The sequence below is a fragment of the Lactuca virosa genome, chromosome 5, assembly GCF_052849685.1.
Source record: "Lactuca virosa cultivar CGN04683 chromosome 5, Lactuca_virosa_CGN04683_v6, whole genome shotgun sequence".
Lineage (NCBI taxonomy): Eukaryota > Viridiplantae > Streptophyta > Magnoliopsida > Asterales > Asteraceae > Lactuca > Lactuca virosa.
The window spans coordinates 366,425,678-366,447,637 of record NC_136430.1 but is presented as its reverse complement, the minus strand read 5'-3'; the positions used below and the strand labels follow the sequence as shown (position 1 = coordinate 366,447,637).

Genomic DNA, 21,960 nt, shown 5'->3' with positions numbered 1-21,960 from the left:
GAGGTTGCTCTCAGCAGTCCTCAACAAGCCTTGAAGCTTGCTCAAGCTGACCTCCTCTTTGTTCATGTGGTAGGTCATGCAAAACTGGTTGAAGTAGGGTGGCAGTGAATGAAGAATGATGTCAATCGCCAGCTCTTCATCGAAGTTAACATTTAACTTCAGCAAGCGGTCAACATACCTCTGCATCTTCTGCAGATGAGGAGTGACAGACTCTTCGTCTCTTATCTTGGTCGTGATCATCGAAGTGATGATCTCGTACCTCTCCTGCCTCGCACTTTGGTGATATCAGTTCAGCAAATCCCGGTGCATCTCATACGGATAGTAGTCCTCGTAGGACTTTTGGAGTTCAGCAGTCATGGTCACTAGCATGATGCAATGGACTTTCGTGGCATCACGCTCATGGGCCTTGAAGGCAGCGATCTCTTCGGGAGCAACAGTGTTGACGTTCACCTCCTTGAGCTCCTTGTCGAGGACATACTCCTTGTCCTTGTAGCGGGTAACCATTCGTATGTTCCGGATCCAATCATTAAAATTGGTCCCATCGAAGATTACCCTCCCACACAATTTCATGAGTGAGAAGGAGCCGAAAGAGGTGGAGCCTGAAGCGTTGTTGTTGTTCGAGTTCGACATCTGAAAAGGAAAAGAGACAAAGTTTTATTAGATAAAAATCCCCAATTAAACACCCAAATGAGAAATTAGGGCTACGATCCAACAACATTATTTGCAATTTAGAAGAGGGATGTCGTAATCTAAACAGCAAACAATTTGAAGGTAAGTGAATGACGATTCACTAATTTCCACCATGAAAAACAAAAGAGAATTAAGTTTTAAATGTATTGAAAATTCCTAGATCTTTTGAGATTCATTGAAATTTTCAATGGCATGTTTAAATCTCGATATGCCCCTCAAGTTTGTGATGGGATACCTAGGATCACAAACAGTTAGTGAATAACCATGCAAATATACATGGTGCCCCTAATGTTACAGTCACCTAATCGATGTGCCGGTTAACCACACACGCTCCATCGATCTATGACAAACATTGAGTCACCCTTTGCCACCTTTTCTTAGAGCCAAACTAGTGTGCCGGTTAACCACACACGCTCCACTAACGTCTTAGCAAGGGTACAAAGTGTAATTTCATGGAATAACATCAAATTCACATTTTGCCTAGAGTAACTAAGATTGGGAATTTTGTAAAAACATTTAGTTACTATATATATAATTATACTTTTAATGAGGAAAGAGTTTCCCTATCCTACCCGTTCGGCTAACGACCCTCCACCAATCAAGGAAGCGGTGGGTGAGAGTGGACACCCATTAAACGACCATTTTATAGGCCATAACCTTATACCCCCTTATAGATCGGCTTCGTGAATGAGGCCTACTAACGGTAAGACTAGCATTTATGTTATACATATATAATATTTATTCTTATAATATTATAATAGTATAGGGTGAATTTTAAACTTTGTAAAATTCTAGGGTTTGGAATTTAATTATTTAAAAATTAAACTTTTAATTCAAAATTTTAAATCCCAAAACTTGAGGGCAAGTTGTTGAAACATTTCAAAACTATCTAGATCAAAATTCAAATAACAATTAAACAACTAATTTTGGTGGTTATCTAATTTTGACCTAATCCAATTTCATGCAAGATAATTGACCAAATAATTTAAATAACTAACATTTATCATATAAGGAAATAAATTCAATTAATTTGACATTATCTTTTATTTTGGCAAGGATAATCAAACAATATCAATAAAATTCATATGTTATAATCAAAAACGATTTGGTAATTATCCCACAGCAAAATAGGCATGAAATCCTGAACTTCCCTCTGTCTGACAGCCCGACTCGCCGAGTCCCCTTATGGACTCGTCGAGTTCATCTGACTCGGCGAGCCCACTTTAGGACTCGACGAGTCTGTCAGGCAGAAGACCAAAAAACCGATTTTTCAAGCATGAATGACATTCAAAACATCAAATACAATAGAAACCAATCAAGGCTCTGATACCACTGATGGGTTTAGAGCAAAAGAACAATCCTATGTGCTCATGCAAAACCCTAAAGCTTGGATCTAGGTTTCTCTATTGTACATGCAATTCATCCAAGACTTGAAACCCTAATCTAACATCCTATTAAAATCGAAATCTAGAAGATAACAAGTTCAGATGATACCTTTCAATAGTTGCAAGAATCCTTTGATCTTCAAGAAGCTTAGTGTCACAAGTGTAACACCTCTAATGGCTCACAAACACCACAATCAAGAGGATGATCTAGAAGAGAGAAGGAGAGAGGGTAGATTTCGGCTATAGTAACCCTAGGGTTTCTTGGTGTAGCCGAAACTAAAGCCATGGGGTCCTTTAAATAGCTGAGTTGCTAGGGTTTCAGTGAAAACCCTAATTGGATGACTTAGGCCCTAAGCATCTTGAGAACCTTTTGGAATAAGGCCTCCATGGCCGAAATTAGAGTGGGCTTTCACTCCTAATTTCGTCCCCCTCTTATCCAGGAAGATCCACAGCCCAAAATCAACTATCACACAATTGACAGTTCCAGACCCCTTTATTTAATTAATCTATTTTAGTCACAAAATTAATTATTAATTAATTCTTGACTAATATTAATTAAACTATATGATTTCTCTTTTAATATATTATTCATATAATATATTAATAAACCATAATAACCTCTCTCTCTCTCTCTATAAATCATCCTGTCAAGTTGCTTTGGTGAAGGCAACCCAAAAGGACCATACACAACCGGGTCAAGTACATACCAAATATAGTTACGAGCTTAGACACTAATCCAACATAGTTATCATTGAAGATCGTTTCTGTCATAGGGTCAGAAATAGGTTGTTTGTTTCGGGTTTTGTTCTAGAATTTTGGTGAATGAAAGTTTGACCTTTGGAAGTTTTTGCTTAGGTATGGCTTATGAGTCTGGTTTTGGAGATCCTGGTAATCTTTTTTGAAAATTCTTGGACTCGGAGCTATGCCGACTCGTACATAAGAGATTGGGTTTGGAAAACTCATGAGGGTTTTGGATGGTGCTTTAGGAGTAATTTGTAAGGACAAATTTTGAGGATGAAATCTAATTTAAGTGGGGGATAGATGTAACATTCGTTTTCTGAGATGCCCTTTGTTAGTATAAAATGATGGATTTTTTTTCTAATCCTACGTTGAGCATAGAGCTATGATGAGTGTAGCGAAATTACATCGAGCGTAGGTATGCCTACGCTAAGCGTAGCGTCATTGTTTGTACAAAACCCTAGATTCCGGGTTTAGGAAATATTTAAGCATCTCTAACTTGCACTAATGACTGACTCAGTGATGGCTGTAATTCCGACTCTCCAGGCCTCCTCGTTTATGACGTCAGATCCTCGGAATTTCACTTTTGTTGGAACTATTTCGGAAGTGATGTTGGTGAAAGTTCCCTTTGATAATGCCATCGTGAATGAATATAGGAAGCAACCATCTTCTGGTGTTCGCCCAATATCAGACGAGTTACAAAAGCTGATTGAGGAGCGTTCAAAACCAAAGAGCGGAGGTAAGAGAAAAGCGAAGGTTGGTCCTTCTAATGTGGTCAAGGCTCCTAAGAATACCAGAAAGCAAGCCAAGAAACTGATATCTATTTCTTCGGTTGTTCAGGAGGATTTGGAATCCAGGACTCTTACTGAAGTCAGAGATGAAGGTACAATTCACAACGATGAGGATGATACTGCAACGACTTCAGAACCCACTCCCACTGAAACTATTCTGAAGGTATCATCTCCAATTCCTACATCTATTCCTGTTTCGGATATCTTTCATACCTTCACTCCACCATCTTCACCTGTTATCACTACAATTCTGATCTCGTCCATCCCTCCACTACGACCAAATATATCTGTTGGAATTTCACTTCCTCAGATCTCTATTCCATTAACCTCCACCATATTTACCGATTCTACCCCTCTAACGACATCATCCATCATCCATTACCACTCCACCAGAAGTTCTTATTATCAAGTCCGTTCCGGAGGCGACTAGGGCTTCAGACATTAATGTCAACGTATCTGATACGGGGGCAGATGTCAATTTTGGTGTTACTATGGGTCCAGGAACCTCTACAGCTTCTCCATTACGTGACGATGATCCAGACATCCTTTTTGGCGATGATCCAGAAGCCTTTACCGATTTCATTTTTAGCCCATTCAGGGTTAATGTCAATAGTGATGATGATGATGCCCTTATGACGAAAGGGCAGTTCAAGCAACTAAGTGAGAAATTGGATACTCTCTTGGAGTCTTCCAAATCTTCGTCTTCGTCCAACTGGGAGTATCTGTTGACAACCCACAAGGCCACTGTGGAGATGTTAACGAAGGAGAATGCAAAAGTCCTTGAGGATTCTACCAAGGCAATTAAAGCTTCCGAACAATCCATTTCCGAAACGACCGCAAAAGTCGAAAAACTATCTCAAGAAGTGCAAAACTTTATGGCTGAGTTCAGATCTTCGTCTGACTCCAACACTGAAGCCATAACTATAGTTATTACCGTTTTTCGGAATTCTCTGCAAGCTGAGAAGGATGCCCTTTCTGTTTTTCGATCAGAGATAAAGGTCGACAATCCTGAATTGGCCGCCTCTATTCTTTCAAAGATAGAACAGTTGCAGAAGGACTTGGCTGTTGAAAACAACATTATTGATCAGTTGGCTGAAAAGACTCAAAAGGCCAGGGTTCTTTCGTTAAAGCTGCAGTATACAAACAAGCGTGTTGATGACTTGGAATCCGAGAAGACAGTTGTCAAAAGTTGTGCTTCTGAAATTAATCAGTATCTGCCACGTCTAGTCGAGACTCATGACTCCGTGTTCACAGTCTCTGTTAGACAACATCTTTCGGATAAACTTCAACTAGTGTTTGCAATGTTAAATCAAATAGAAGGTGTTTCAGGAAGTGGTGATCTTCCGAAACAAGGGGGAGAAGACAAAGAAGATAAAGGAGAACCCCAAGCAAAGAAAACCACTGGTGAACAAGAACAAGAACAAAAACCGAAGGCAAATGATTAGAAGGGTAATGAAGCTTTTGCATCAAACAAAGGAAAAGAGAAACTTGTTGATGATGATAAGGAAGAAGAATAAGAGATTTTTGAATCAGAGAAGCTTGTGCCCAAGAAGAGAGACAAAGAACTCGATGATCTTCCGAAGCTTCGGAAAGAGTTAGAAGCACAAGAAGCGGAGGTTAAAATTGCAAAAGTGACGCTTGAAACTCAAAAATCACTTTTTCCTCCATGGTCAATTGAGAGAATTCAAAGAGAAGCCATTGATGCTCTGGATGTCTATTGGCTTGAGCCTACGATATCTTTTGATCTGAATAACAAAGCGGAGTCTCAATTTGATTTTCCAATCACTCCCAGGGCTTTCCTATTTCGGTGTTTTGAGAAGATAAAAAAGTTTGTGATCTCTGACAAAGCAGTGAATCAGAAACTCTTCAATTTCTACTTGAAGTATGCCAAGCCTCAGTATCAGTCTTGGAGCCTAAAGAGGATTGTGGGATTGAAGGTTTGCTCAGCAGTGCCTACAGAATATTTTGTGAACATTAGATTCAAGGGGTTTCATGGAATAGATAAAGTGTTGGATGAATTTACTTTGGCAGAATTTCCTTTTATGAATCCGTACGAATGAATCTCATTGTTCAACATTTTCATGAAGGATGAGAAGAAATACGAACCCATCATTGCTCATCTGAAAAAGATGTTCATTTGTTGTGTCTTAGAGATTGCGAAGATGGATATGGAATAGCGTTCGTGTTGTAGAAAAAGCCCATTTTGGAACCCGAAGAGCAATCTCAGGACGTTAAGAAGATGAAGCTGGGAGTTATTCAGAAAGAGCACTGGAGTGTTGCGTATAATCGAAAGTCTGGTGAAAAGGTTCAGAAGAGTATGTTATTTCTGAGAGACATATATCTCTACTCAACCAGTGCTCTGAAGACTATTCTCGCAATGGTTGAAACTTGCAAGGAAAACACAACAGCTGATCTGAAATGCTTCTCGGATATGATTGCTTGGTATCTTTGTGTCCAAAATGTGCTTCTGAATTTGATGCCCAAATTGTACAACGCACAGAGAAGGCAACAATGAAGACTCTCCTTCAGAATTTGACACAAAGGGGGAGATTGTTGGGCTTATTAATGTTGTATCAAATATGTATAGTCTTATTTATTCCGGTTTGGGCCTGTCCATTCTCGGATTTGCTTGTAGCTTAAACTATAAATAGTGGGCATGCATGTAACTTTAGGGTTAACGTTTTGTAACCCTAATTGTCATACGCTCTTACAGAGAAGTTCTTGAGAACTTTTCTAGAATCGTTTAATATAAGCATTCGGCATACTTTTGATCATCATTGTTCTTGTCATTTAATTCACGCTCTTTAATATAGAATCTATTAATCATATTTATTGTTCTCACAGGTTACTACTTGTGCCACGAAACAGGCTTTGTATGTGTGATGATACTACCTTGTTTATGACATTGTACCACCGTGGCCACTAGAAAGAAATGTACTTTGTTGAGAGTAGAGACTTGGATTGGGAAACTTAAAGCATTCACATTTTTAAGAAAATGTGATAAACTTTTAACATAGTTTGAAATGCTTATAGTAAATTGTTTCATACCCCCCCCCCCCTACACACACATTATAAAACTAACACTTTTTAAGGTTTTTGAAATATTTTGGGAGTTTGACTTTGAGATTGGTGTATTGCCATTACCCAATTTCCTTTAAGATTCTAACTTTAGGTTCACCCATTAGGCTCCCCAATCATAACATTATTATTTTGACATGTACTCAATAGAAGATTAGAAGGATCATTCCCTAATCATAACATTATTATTTTGACATGTACTCAATAGAAGATTAGAAGGATCATTACTTGAAAAAAAAAAGTTTGGATATTTAGAAGACCATGTTGCTTCCCATACTAAACAAGACGCTCAATAAACATAACCATTAAACACCTTATATATTCATGTGATGAATATTATCAACCATGATGCCACCATAATGTAGCCTTAAAAATTATAATGCCCATGTTTGACATTAGTTATCTAGGTAACCACTTCCTACATCACCTTGGTGTAGCCATGACATTTGTATTGCAAATGTGTTTCTATAAAATTTATGAACACGTCAGAAATAAGAAGAGGACACTTTCATAAAAAGATCTTTAGATACTTTTACATCAAGAAATCCTCACTTTAAGCCTATATAAATCAAACTAACCTAACAAAGAATACTCATATATTTTGTTTTTATATAACTAACAAGAAGAAAACATACCTCATAATATTACACAAACAGTCTATAATATTACACAAACATTCTATGAATATTCAAAAGAAAATAATCAAAGACACAAAAGGTTGAACATGACAATAAGTACTTTATAGCATTTATATATGCGATATGATTGAGAATGTATATGATGCTTATTCTCTCATTGTAATAAGCTCTCTCCTTATATATGGTAGATGACACACTAGAGAAAGTGTATTTGTACTCAATGTAGGACAAGTACACATGTAAACACTTTCTTGAGCTCCATATCCTTTAATGTACCCACCCATTGCTTAGTTGTACTTCTTGCAATAAATCTTGCTTAGCTACATATCATCTTCAAGACAACGCACAGACTTCTAACTTGTTCCCCTTTAATCCCTCAACAAATATGCATTAACTAAAATAACTCAACAACACCTATTCATGAGTTTAGTAATTAGGATTACGAGAAATCTATAACCTTTAACATAACACATTATAAACATATTTTTGCAAGGTATTCATACCAAGTTAAAATAAGCCTCAATAAATATTTCATTTTCAGATTGAATAAATCTACAGTATTATCTAAAATTTGAGTTTTCAAGCCGTAACTGAAAAAAAAATCTCATTTTTAGCACCTCCACAAACACCAAATAACTTATGCTTTTATTTCAAGTGTCATAATATTTTCTCTTGAATTATTAGTTATTACACTCTTAAAGGAAAACAAAATAGCCCATAATGGTCCAAAACCACCATTAATGATTTTGTTAGTATTTGGAAAATGTTGGATGAAACAATAAATACTTCTTCACAAACAATAAAGGTTTTTTTACAATATCAAAACCCAATTATATAAATGCATCATAAACTTGAAAAACTAAGGCAAATTATATATGAAGTTTGGTTTTGGAGTTGAAATGAAAATGATTTTCACGATTGTTTTTACGACAACAAGCTCTACGATCTTCTTTCAATCCACAAGCTTCATATTGCAGCTTGAGTATTCACATTAAATCTCTCTCTGATACACACAATATGGGGAATGAACACCAAAAAGACATATATCACATATATTTGTACTTGTCATCTACCCCAAAGTTGCTTCAAATTTTCATATTACCATCCCTTGTATCCTAATACCTAAAAAAATGTCCCAAAATTTTCCTTCAAAGAACACTCAACTACATCTATCTAAATGATACTATATTTTAAATTTTAATTATTGCTATTATTAACGTTATCCGTCTTACACGATATATACATTCTATATTTTTTTATTTGATTTTATCATTTACAGTGTATATCGTTTCCTTATTTACAGGAATGGTTCTGTATTTATAATTGATTTTATATAATGAGAAGAATCAATCGAGAATACCATTCTTTATGGTATCAGAGCTCTGCATTCGAGCATGACCTCGAGACTGAATGAAACTGCAAACAGTAGATGCAGGATCAAATCTTATTACAAGATTGCATTTTGTACATCCAATCCTTCTTCAAGAATTGATGTTGCCATAATGATATTTACCATTCATTTATGGAACTCATCCACTATTTTGTTTTGTACACCACGGCTTTGCGACTGTATAAGAGCATTATTCCCAGCTATATATTCTGTTTTCCAGTCAAAAAGTTTAGATTGCAATTCACTCAGTAAGCATTATTCCCTGCCTATTCGCATTTTAATTCTGTTACTAGTTCTTTTTTTACCTTCTAGCAATAATAATAACAGTTCATGTAATGATTGTTCTTTGGGAAAACATTGTCGATTACCTTTTTATGATTCGGTTTTCATTACTTATTCCCCATTTGATATTATTCACACTGATATTTGGGCATCACCTTTACCCAGCAAACTTGGCCATAGATACTACCTAGTCCTTCTTGATGCTTTTTCACACTACTTATAGACTTTCCCACTCAAATCCATGTCCAAAACATTTCAAACACTTCTTTACTTTCACAAATATATTCAAACACAATTCACAAGAAAAATCAAATCATTTCAGTGTGACAATGGTCGAGAATTCAACAACGCCTCATTTCACCATTTTTGCGAGTCAAACGGCATTCACATGCGTTTCACATGTCCTTATACATCTTCCCAAAATGGTAAAGCTGAAAGAATTATTCGCACTCTTAACAATATGATACGCACAACTCATATACATGCCTCTCTTCCACCATCCTTTTGGAACTATGCCTTGAACACATCCACATACCATATAAATATACTTCCCTCTCGATGTATAGCAAATTCAACATCCACCCAACTCATATACCTCAGTACCCCAACATATTCCCATTTTCATACATTCGGGTGTCTATGCTATCCCAACATTTCTTCCACTGTTCCTCATAAACTTGCCTCAAGATCCACCCCTTGCGTCTTCCTTGGTTATCCCAATAAACACCGTGGATACCTTTGCCTCCCTCTCTTAAATTCCACTCCTATCATATATCGACATGTCACATTCCATGAAAACATATTCCCTTACTCCAATATAAACAAATACCGAGCAACTTCATATGATTTTCTCAATGAAGTGGAACCTTCTCCCTACATTACTCACCTCCACCTTATTCCATCCAACCCTCCTCCCTCCAACTTCGATTTCTCCCGAACCCCATCCCCTTTGGTTCCTAACCAAAACTCTCCCATTACCTCCACCACCCCTCACTCCCTCCTCCATCTCACCCCATGCAAACTCACTTAAAAAGCAGGATCACCAAACCAAAGACCATTTTCTCTCTTCACACCCAAAACATCTCTCCTGTTCCACCAAATCTAAAAGTTTATATCCTTGATAAAAATTGGCTCGATGCTATGACCACATAATATAATGCTTTATTGAAACAGGAAACATGGGATCTTGTCCCACGACCAACAGATCAAAACATAATTCGTTGTCACTGGATTTTTCGAAATAAACTTAAGGTCGACGGTACTCTGGAACGCTACAAAGCACGATAGGTTGCAAATGGAAAAACACAATATATCGGTATTGACTGCAATGACACATTCAGTCCTGTTGTCAAACCTGCCACCATACGTACTATTTAGTCCCTTGCTTTGAGTCGAAATTGGGACGTCCATCACTTGGATGTTAAAAATGCCTTCCTACATGGTCACTTGAATGAAACGGTATACATGCACCAACCTCTAGGGTTCTCCGACCCTAATTACACACATTATGTTTGCAAACTAAAGAAGTCCCTTTACGGAATTAAGCAAGCGCCTCGGGCTTGGTATCAATGGTTTGCTACATATCTTCTTACTATTGGGTTTGTTTGCAGTAAAAGTGACACCTCCCTATTCATCTACAAAAAAGGTAATGACATCACTTACCTTCTCCTTTATGTGGATGACATTGTCTTAACAACCTCCTCTACAACTCTCAAAATGAGTCTCATCCTTTCTCTAAAACAAGAATTTGACATGACGGATCTCAGGCCTTTGTCGTATTTTTTGGGTATCTTTGTCACTCGCACGAAGAATGACATGTTTTTATCGTAAAGGAAGTATATAGATGCCATTGTTAAACGTGCCAACATGGAAGCTTGAAACTCGTCACCACTCCAGTTGACACAAACTCCAAACTCAATTTACATACGGCTGAACCAATGGCGGATCCATCTCTGTACTGGAGTTTAGCTGGTGCATTACAATATCTAACATTCACCCAGCCAAACATTGCCTACGCAGTACAACATATTTGTCTTTTTATAAATGCACCGCGTATACCACACTTCAATGCTCTAAAACACATTATTTGATATCTTCGCGACACTCTAGACCATGGTTTGACTTTATACCCTTCGGCCTCTATGCAACTTGTTTCCTATACTGATGTCGATTGGGGAGGCTGTCCAGATACCAGACGATCAACATACGGTTACTGCGTATTTCTCGGAGATAACCTCATCTCTTGGTCCGCTAAAGGAAAGGCCACATTATCTAGATCAAGTGTCGAAGCACAATATAGAGGTGTTGCAAACGTTGTTGCTGAAGCTTGTTGGCTGTGAAATCTCCTCCTTGAGCTTCATTCTCCTCTTCGACGCACAACTTTGGTTTATTGAGACAATGTCTCAACAGTGTATCTATCGGGAAATCCAGTTCAACATCAGCGCACGAAACACATCGAAATGGATATATATTTTGTTCGAGAAAAAGTCGTTATTGGTCAAATACGGGTCTTACATATCCCTCTGCCTACTAGTATGCAGATATCTTCACCAAATGACTGCCACACCAACTTTTTATCGATTTCATAGACAGTTTGAGCATTTGGCCTCCTCCAGCTCAAATTGTGGGGGTCTCTTAGACAATATATACATTCTATATTTTTGTATTTGATTTTATCATTTACAGTGTATATTTTTTCCTTATTTACAGGAACGGTTCTGTATATATAATTGATTTTGTATAATGAGAAGAATCAATCGAGAATACCATTCTTTAATCCATAACAAAAAAAAAACAAAAAAACAAAACAAAGTCATACGATGATTTAAAAGCCTATTTGGGCTTATTTTGAATTATAATATACAAACCTGAAACAATGTTGTTTTATAGAGCAGATATTTATATATTTTGGTTGAAGGTTTAGCTAGACTGAACCGAACCAAGAATTCATTTATTAGAAAAAGTTTCGAACCCAAAAACAATAATAAACAACGCAAAAAAACCAACCTTAGCCAAATAAAGCATTCCAGTAGAAAAATGATTAGAATTCGCAAATGGGACGACCCAAAAATATCACTTGTAAGTAAGGGTTTGAGTTAATTACATAAAACACTCAATATTTTTCTATTTTTTTGTTTAAACTTAAACGTATCTTCTAATAATCATAATCGTTGTTATCTTGTAATATCATCATCATATAATAACAAGTATAAGATATCAAAATATCAGGTCTTTATGAAAAAAATGTTCGGTATTTTTCGAAAGAAATATAAATGCAACCAAAAATAAATCCGGAGACAAATTAAATAAGTCAAATCGAAAAGTTATCTGGCTATGAAAGTTTGCTTGAAAGAAAGAAAAAAAAAAAACAATGAAACTAAAAAAAATTAATAACACTTTGATTTTATGTACAACTAATAAATTCGATTCGATATTTTATTTGCGTTTTGCACAATCTATGAATCTACTTGAAAAATACAAGGAAATTGGTGAAAGGTTTGGAAGTCAAGAGGAATTTCATAGAAACTCATACTCATTTGGAAAGCAAAGTGAAAGCAGCTATTGTCTTAGTTTCCATAATTGGTCAACAACTCAACGGTCAATGCAGCCTCCGTGTGGACGATGTGGTCCCTCCGCATACCAACCCATTTCTTCAAAAGTAAATTACTCCACAATATTACTTTATAGTCTTATTATATATATATATATATATATATATATATATATATATATATATATATATATATATATATATATATATATTTTAAAATACCATTATTAGGTATTAACTATTAATTTCAACTTGGACTAGTTGGATCCAAATTAGGACAAACGATGTGTGAAAGGAGATCTAACTACCCAAAATATGTAAAACTGAACTCAGATTATATTTAATAGTTTAGTAAATTTTCTAACAACTTTAATATACCAAGTATAGATCAAAATCGTGTATGATAAAATAAGCTCGATTCTTAATCTTCTCCAAAATTCAAGTACAAGTGCAGACATATTAACAAATATGGTAGAAAACGAGTTGAGTTATTGCCTGAGTCATTTCAAGTCAAACTTAACTTGAGCTCAACCAAGTCAGATTTTATAGAATTCGAACTCAAAAAATATATATATAAATGTCTCAAACTCGAACTTATAAGAACTGGACTAAAATTTTATTACTTCTTTTAGGATTGATATATATTTTTTTGTTTAACTCAAGTACTTGTTTAAATAATAGTTTTAATTGAAAAAGATAAAAATAGCAAAACCCATTCAAAGTTTTTCCAATAATTAATTGCATAAATCGCAGAAAATATTTAATAATTAATCAAAAATATGCACATAACCCTTAAATACTTATCAATTCACATGTTTTGTTAGCGAAATTGGTCTATCCACCTGCAAAATGAATTGTCAGCAACGAAATGACCACTTATTTATTTATTTACTAATTTATAACTCGTGGGAACCACAGTTATAAAATTAATTAAATTTTCATAATAAAAATTATAATTATTAATCAATTATTTTAATTAAATCATTTTGAATAAATTATTAATTAAAAGATACATCAAAATTTTAAAGTTATTATAACTTCAAATTTAACATATAATTAGAAAATAAAAATTTGAATTTTAAAATGAGTTGTCTAATATATCTACATGACACATGACATCTTCTCTTCTAATAAAAGACTCCTAAACATGCCACATGACATCTTCTTAGACCCTATATTTGCCACTTGGCAGTTTTTTGTTCACCTATGTTTTAATTTCCCGCTCATTTTGAGTCTCGATCAGATCAATTTGTATCCCGAATAATCAGCAGACGTTATTGTTCTACCGTCTATTTGCTACTCTCTAAAGTTGGACATTTTCAATCTATCCCACGAAATCAAGATTGATTTACCTTCAACCCAATCTCAATAAATCACTATTGAAATCAACTTATCAACAACCACTCCTATTATCTTGGTTTTCGTCTATCGCTACGCCCTAGGACTCCCCTGCTATAACCATCATTTTACTCTCTCGCTATCTCTATGAAAACCTTAGAAATTTAACTGAACCACCATACCTCCACTGCTACACCCCACCACTGCCTCTGCTGATCTAAACCGATATCCAAACACCACAGCCAATATCACAACACCACATCTCTTCCACCATCGCATGATTTCCATCACTTCCTTCTCAGTCTCTCTTACTTGAGATTTGTTTTCCTACTCATGCATCTTACCGCTACTGAAAAAGACTGAACAGAAGCACCAAATGATTAGGTTGAAGGTAACATATCCCTATTTCTAATTAGAGGTCGATTGGATTATGATTCGTTCTCTCTTTTCTTTTTCTTTTTTCAAAATTTTCCAAAGAAGAAGAGTCGTTCTCTCTTTTCTTTTCATTATTGTTGTACGTGTTTAGTTTTGTAGTTATTTATCGAAGTTTTTGGATAAAATAGTGATTAACAGGCAAGCATACCAGGTGTTTGTGAAAATGTCTCACATATACCATGATTGTATTTGTTCATCAAATCACCACAATTATAATTGGATACAGTTCTTTTCAATTACTTGTCTATTATAGATTCTTATCACATTTTCCTTTGTTATAGTATAAGGACTAAGTTTAATGATGTAAATGTAGTTTCTTTTTCAGAGCTTCGTCTTCACCTCCAAATTGGAAAAAAGTTGTTGATGAGAGGCGTGGAGGTATAACACCTCAAAACCATGTTATTGAATTCAATAATGGAATCTAAATGATATAATATCAATGTAATTTCATAGTTGGAGGTGAAGATCATTCAGATTATTTTTATTTTTTCAAATTCTATTTTTAGAGGGCAGTGATTTTTTATTTTTAGCTATTCCAATTTCATAGTTGACAGTAAGGATCCAAGTTTCATCTTTTTTTACCGGAGTTTTTGATTTTTGATGACAACAAACTCATAATGTTGGTGTTTGTTGGAGTACATTACTAATTTTATCAAGAGGCAAGCTCTTATTAGTCTCAAATATTATATAAATTTTAAAATAAAATTATTAGCAGATGATTAAAAAAAGTTAGCATTCAATTGCTTAATAGTTGTACATCTAAAGATGTAATTATAAACAGTTTTAGATAAGCAAGTTTGTTACTTGTAGAATCTATATTGTTGCAAGACATAATCTGTCAAATTTGTAACATATGCACTTTGTTTTTTTTTTTCTCTAACGTTTCATTTTTGGGTGGAAACATATAAAGCTTTCATATAAAATTTTTTCCAGGGTTAGGTGGAGATGAAACACACCTATTTTTTTTCAAAGTACAACTATTTTGTTACTTTGCCCCTTTTTTCTTCCTAGGTACATTTAACATATTTGAATCCTCCTTTGAAATTATGTTGGTTTTTCAGGATTACTGGTGGCTCCTGCAGTTGTCGGAGCATGATCTAAATTGATAAATTTATAAATAAGACAAATAAGCAACATGCCATAAGTGGTTTTCATGAGAATGTTTGTAACATACACCATTCACTATAACCTTAGTTAATAATTTGTTTTCATCTCTCTTTTTTGTTTTTATGGCATACAATGCACAAATTAGTAGATAGAGTAAAGTATATTTCTATTTTCTGCAATTTTCTTACTTTATCTACACATGTTATATTTATTATCTCATGACAATCTATCTGAATTCTAACTTTTAAACATAGCTAATGACTAAGTAGTTAACAAATTAAAAGGGAAAATATATTTAATATTTTAAACACATTAGAAAGTGAAACATAAAGGATGAGAGGTATATCTACATCATGTTACATATATTAACATGTAATTATTTTGATTTTTGAATTTACAAAATACTACTTTACAAAATACTACTGACACATTATAATGAAAAAAAATGAGCCAACTTTATTAATACCAAGTATAGAAACAAAAACGTGTAACTAAAAGGCACAATATTAACATCAAATTTTATAGAATTTGTAGTATTTACAAATTTATTATCAATGACTATATTTTTGTAATTATCAACATTATTTTTATTTATCAACCGTGTAATAAATATAACGTTATTTTTATAAAAGTTATTGATTTTAGATAAAAATAGTAAGTTGACCTATAAAACTTACAATATTGTAATAAAAGAAGTGTTTCGAAATCTATGTTAAAGTATTATGTTTATTTTACTTATCACGTTAATTCAGGTTTACTTACAATCCAAAATAAGCTATATCTTTTTTGTTGACATTTAGTAGGGGTGTTCATGAATGGTTAACTGAACCGAAAACATAAAGGTTAACCGAGACTATCGGTTTGTTCATTTCTTGAACTTAAACCTAAACTGAAAAATCAGGTTACCAGTATTCGGTTAACCTATTTTGTCGGTTAGGTTATCCGGTTAACCAATTAACCATTACTAATTAATAAAAAATTGTTAAGATTACTAAACCCCATAACAAATTTCCTAAAAAAGAATGAATGTCAATGAATAATCCGTATAATTTGTTTAATTATGTTGTTGCCGTTATTAATAATGGAATTAGGATGAATTATCAAATATCCATGGAATATAGAAAATAATATCGACTAATACAAAAACATATTTTTTTAAGTAATAGATAAAAGATAGTCAAATATTTAGTTATTTATATAAAATGGTAATGAAATGAAATGATAATTTTAATCTATATCAACCTATGTATATTTATAACAAATGTTAATGATGACCATTATTGGTTTATAATGGAAAATATAAATAATATGACGATTACTAATTATAATTGGAAATTTCTATGAAATAATTTGATGTTAACTTAAACGACTAAATATAAACAATATTTTAAAAAATAGAAAATAAAATTTTGATTTTTCGGTTAACAGTCTGTAGCAAAAAAACATGAACCTTAACTGAACCGAAAAACCGAAGATTTTACCGATTCGGTTAACCAAACCGAAAAATTCAAAAATATCGGTTTGGTTAACCTGAAAATCGGTAAGGTTTCTAGGTTTTTCGGTTCAGTTTTCGGTCTTTGGGTATTTTGAACACCCTAACATTTAGTATTCTTTTTTGTCTCTATAATAATTTTACATACCAACCGTGGAAACCACGGGTTATAACCTAGTTAATAATAATATTAATGAAGAGTTATATTAGAGTGACATTTGGCACAAAGAGATTAAAACTATAGAATAGGATTTTAAATCAATTTTCAAACCATTTCACACTTTGTTAATGGTAATTTTTCTTTTGCAAACTGGTTACATTTTGACAATTCCGTATCCATTGACTACGAAAATGGATTTTTCATATGCGAAATGGAGTATTTTCCTGGCGTTTTTTTTAAAACAATATTCGCAATCTATGGTAATAGAACGGTCCATATTTTGAAATATATGTATTTTAGTAATCTTGTTAAAATAAAAATCCATATTTTGAAATATATGTATTTTAGTAATCTTGTTAAAATAAAAAAAATTTCTACTTGTGTTAATAAAAATATTATTTTATCTACCTTACCTAATGAAAAAATAGTTGTATATCCACATGTCTTTATGTGGTTAACTCAATTCCACATGTCTTCATATGGTTTAACTCGATTTTTTCCCCGCTTAAATATATTAGACCTGCATTTATTGTCGGATTCCATTTGGTTTTACTTAAAATCAGCATTCAAAATCAAAGATTATCAATGTAATCCCAATAAATCAGGAATTATCTTCTTTCACATTAGAATAACATAACGTAGTCTGTCGATTTCATATAAATCTCAATCACCATCAATTTCAAGAGTATTTCCATTGATTCATCTCTCCCGTTCCAAAATTTTGAGTCATCGACCTTTATTTGGTATGTTTTTCAATTCTTTTTGCAATTTCTCCATTTAATTTTTTGATCGCCCTCTTTCTCTCTGTGTAATCGACAATGACCTAATACCTAAATCAGTCTCCAGTTCTCTAACTTTGACCACGATATGAAGTGTACTTGTGTTACTACATCTTTTTCTTACTACTTCACCATTGCAGCACCTTCTCCATCGGTCAGAGCAGTAGCGATGTATCTCCTCCTACTTATTGGATTTTACTATTCGATGTGTTTGTCGAAAATTAGAGAGGCAAGGGTAGCTAAGTCAACGTTGGAGATTGTTAGTAGGGGAAGGTTGTCTAGTAATAGCTTCTTCTTTTCCCTTTGTGTTCTTCGAAAACCATGTAGGGTTCACGACCTTTTAGCAATTTAATTGATTTTGTGTATTTTCTTGATGTATGTTTTGGCCGGCCTTCCCCTACTAACGATCTCTGACGTTGGCTTAGCAGCCCCTGCCTTTGTAATTTTTGACAAAACTCATCATTCAACCAAGGCGTTTATGGCTGCAAGCATGGTTTGTCAATGGTAAATTGAAACATATAAAAAATTTCAATCAATATTATGAACTTGTACTTTTTTCCCTATATTTACTCACTTATTGTTCACTCAAGGATGTTTTGGTTTTCTCCTCACTCTAGGTTAAAGACTTTAGTGAAGGTAACTAAAAAAATTATTGGGCGTTTTTTTCAAATAATTGAAACTCTTTTGTTACATCTCTTGAAAATATAAAGTTCAAGATTCGTCTGCTATGTGTTTATTGAAATGCCTGATATAAAAAACTAGTATGTTTCTACTTTGTACTGTTGTAACACCCGATTTGTCAGGTAAAACCCTTAGCCATTATTTCCTGCATTTGAACCCTTGGGCTCAAGTACGTTGGGCATACACATGGTACGCCGAGCGTACTCTAGTGGCTGCATAAGGCGGGGTGTCCCCTATGTACGTCGGGCGTACCCATGCGTATGCGAGCTAGGGGCAAACCCTAATTTTTAGGGTTTGCACCCTATTTAAACACATTAAGTCCTTCACCTCTTTCACCTTATAAGCCTCCTTTCCTCTTGATCCATATATCGAAACCCTAATCCATTATCCCAAAAGATTGAGCTTGTATGTGTGTTTTATGTGTGTGTGGTGCTTAGTGAAGAAGAAGAAGATTTGTGGAGAAGCATTGGACAAGAAAGAGCTTGTAGATCCAGAGGTTACTCACCATTTCTAGCTTATTGGAGGTAAAAAAAAAACTCCTACATTGATGACTCCATGTGTTAGTTTTTGTTTAGGGCTTATGTTCTTCATATTATGGTCCTTAAGGTGGTTCTTGAGAGTATAAGCTATTCCAGAAGAAAATAATGTAAAATCCTAGTTTCTCTGATGTCCCTTGAGCATAAAAATGGAGTCTTGATGGGTTAAGATCAACCATGCAAGGGTTGAAGGTGGTTTCATGTAGTTAGTGTAATAAAGTCCAAGATTTGACCCTTTTAAGGCATGCAAAAGCATAAAGTTTGCTACGTTATGGCTTAATACGCTATAATAAGCTTAGATCTAAAACTAGACGTTAGGTATTAACCGATTAAGACCTTGAAAGGAGATTTTGGCTAGCTACATCGTACGATGGGCGTACCTAGATGTACGCTCCTGAAGTCCCGACGATGCAAGGGCCATGAGTACGTCCGGCGTACTGGTGGTACACTGAGCGTACTCACCAGAGAGGATTTGGGCTTTTTAAGCCTCGACCCATTTCAGACTTAGGGACTTGGGCCTTTGTTGGGCCTCAAGATTTTCTATAATGGGCCTTTTTGATCTTGGGCCCATTTTACATATAGACTATCTTCTGGACTTGGGGCTAATTGTATTTGGGCCTTGGTGGGTTAGGCCCAATAAGGCAAGTTGTAACATACACGTTCAGTTATTGTGTTTCGTTAGTTTTTGAATATTATTAAATAATATATGGTTTTGAGCATTTAGTTCTAACAAGATAGTTTTATGAGAATTAAAGTAAAACTATGTTTAGAATCACTTGGAAAATATTGGAAGTCTTATGAGATTCCAATCAAATGTCAACTATTGAAATTAACGAAAATATAAAATTGAAAATAAGTAAAATTATATTATTTAAAGTTGTAAAGAATCTCGTTAGAAACATTTAGGCGAAAACCTCATCGAAATCTGAACTATAACGAAGAAGTTATGACTCCTTAAAGTTTTGCGACAGAACCGGCTCGACGCCGTATGACGTAAAAAGTGAGTTTTCGATAAACTACTTTTTAGCTTTAGTGATCTAAATGAAAGCCGTAGTATTCGTTAAACCGGGAATTTTTATAAAAAGAACGTCAAAATCTGACTTCATATGAGGAAGTTATGATTTTTCCAAGATTCGGTATAGCAGTAGACAGCTAAAAACTCGAAATAAAGATCGAGTGATTTTTAGCTTACACAACCTAAACGAGAATTGAAGGTCTCGTCAATACTAGTACAACGGTAAAAAGACAGACGAAAACAGACGTCGGATGAAGAAGTTATGAATTTTTAAAGGACTTTTCCTGTCCCGACCCGTTAAAAATATAATATTAAAAATAAATTCAAAATTAGCCAACGGAGTCCAAACGAAAGTTGTAGAGTATCATCCCACATACGCGTGGATATAAATAACGTCAAAACGGAGCTCGTATCCAAAAGATATGAATTTTTGAAGTTTTTAAATAAAAATTCGAGACTTATCCGAAGTCGTACGCCCAGCGTACTCGGACTAGGTCAGAAGTTGGCCACGTAGTCCCTTTTCTTCGCACGAAGACATGTATTACGCTTGCATGACACGTCTGAGGCACAAGATCCGAGCAGCTACCACGCCTTGTACGCCCAGCGTACTCCGAGGCTTCGACCAGCTATAAAAGGGATGCGAGGCTGCCCGTATTTTGTTTACAAAATCTATTTCCTTTAACTCTAAAAACCTTCTTTAGCCCACTTTTAACCCCCCGAAGCCCCGATATCATCACCGAAACCCGAAGCAAGTCCCGACGCTCCAAAGTTCCCGAGAAAATCATATTTTCAAGTCAAAACTTTGTCCGCGTAAGGCCGGTTTTCAACTAAAATCCTCGGTTTCGTCACAGAAAGTCATTTTTAGAGTCGAAGTGCTACCCAAATTATCATTTATTCCTTTGGTTATTTTACAGTGAGTTCAATGTATAGGAACAATTGTATGTTATGTGTTATATGTTCAAATCGACATGTCTATCCTTGTCACCGCTCCCGTAAGTAGTCCTTTAGTAGTATAATTACTAATACTTTATATTACTAGGCTAAGGCATATACCTAAACCTAACAGAGTAAGCCCTAAACTATAGTCGTGCTTTCCTAAGAAAGTACTAATTCACTATAGTTAATAGCTCTGATACCAATCTGTCACACCCCGGCCGTCGGCGGAAACATCGGGCGGTGTAACGTCATTTCTTGTATCATAGTTATCAACTTCCTGAAAACACATGCAATTTAAATTACGTCAACATAAAGTTGGTGAGTTCACAGGTTTTGACTCCATAAAATAATACATTTTCCATGTTCAAAAGTATAGTTTTGAAAGTATCATTTTGACTCATCAACGTTTAGCATATATATCCTAGGTATAAAAGTTTACTTACCAAATAAGTAGTTTACCTATAAGTCTCGTATACTATGAATATAAGTGTTTGTAATTCCATACAAACGAAAGTTGCTACGTATAAATCTTATTTCAATTCTATACGAGTAAAATCGCTACGTATAAATCTATTTCAATTCTATACGAGTAAAACCGCTACCTATAAATCTATTTCAATTCTATACGAGTAAGTAGAATAGGTATAGTGGTCTACTTAATATACAAATAACATACCTACTAGATTCTTATACTTAGAGTATAAGTCTTTGAGAAACTTATACTTAACATTCATACTTGTATATCAACAAAGTATAATGCTTCTAAAGTTGTGCTACCATGAGTCTATAGCTGCGACTGTATGACTTAGTTTTATACCTCTTATTATTATTACAAGGATCACACATTGCGGTAGTACAAGGATTACACATTGCGGTAGTACAAGGATTACACCTTGCAGTAGTACAAGGATTACACATTACGGTAGTACAAGGATCACA

At 34.6% G+C, this 21,960-nt stretch overlaps 1 long non-coding RNA gene across 1 annotated transcript; it reads left to right on the top strand.

Moving 5' to 3' along the window:
• Positions 1-13,969: 13,969 nt before the first annotated feature.
• On the top strand, positions 13,970-15,481 carry LOC145114439 (uncharacterized). The gene is made up of 3 exons (XR_013711002.1): positions 13,970-14,271; positions 14,641-14,693; positions 15,377-15,481. It is a non-coding gene; the product is annotated as an uncharacterized LOC145114439 (long non-coding RNA).
• Positions 15,482-21,960: the final 6,479 nt, after the last annotated feature.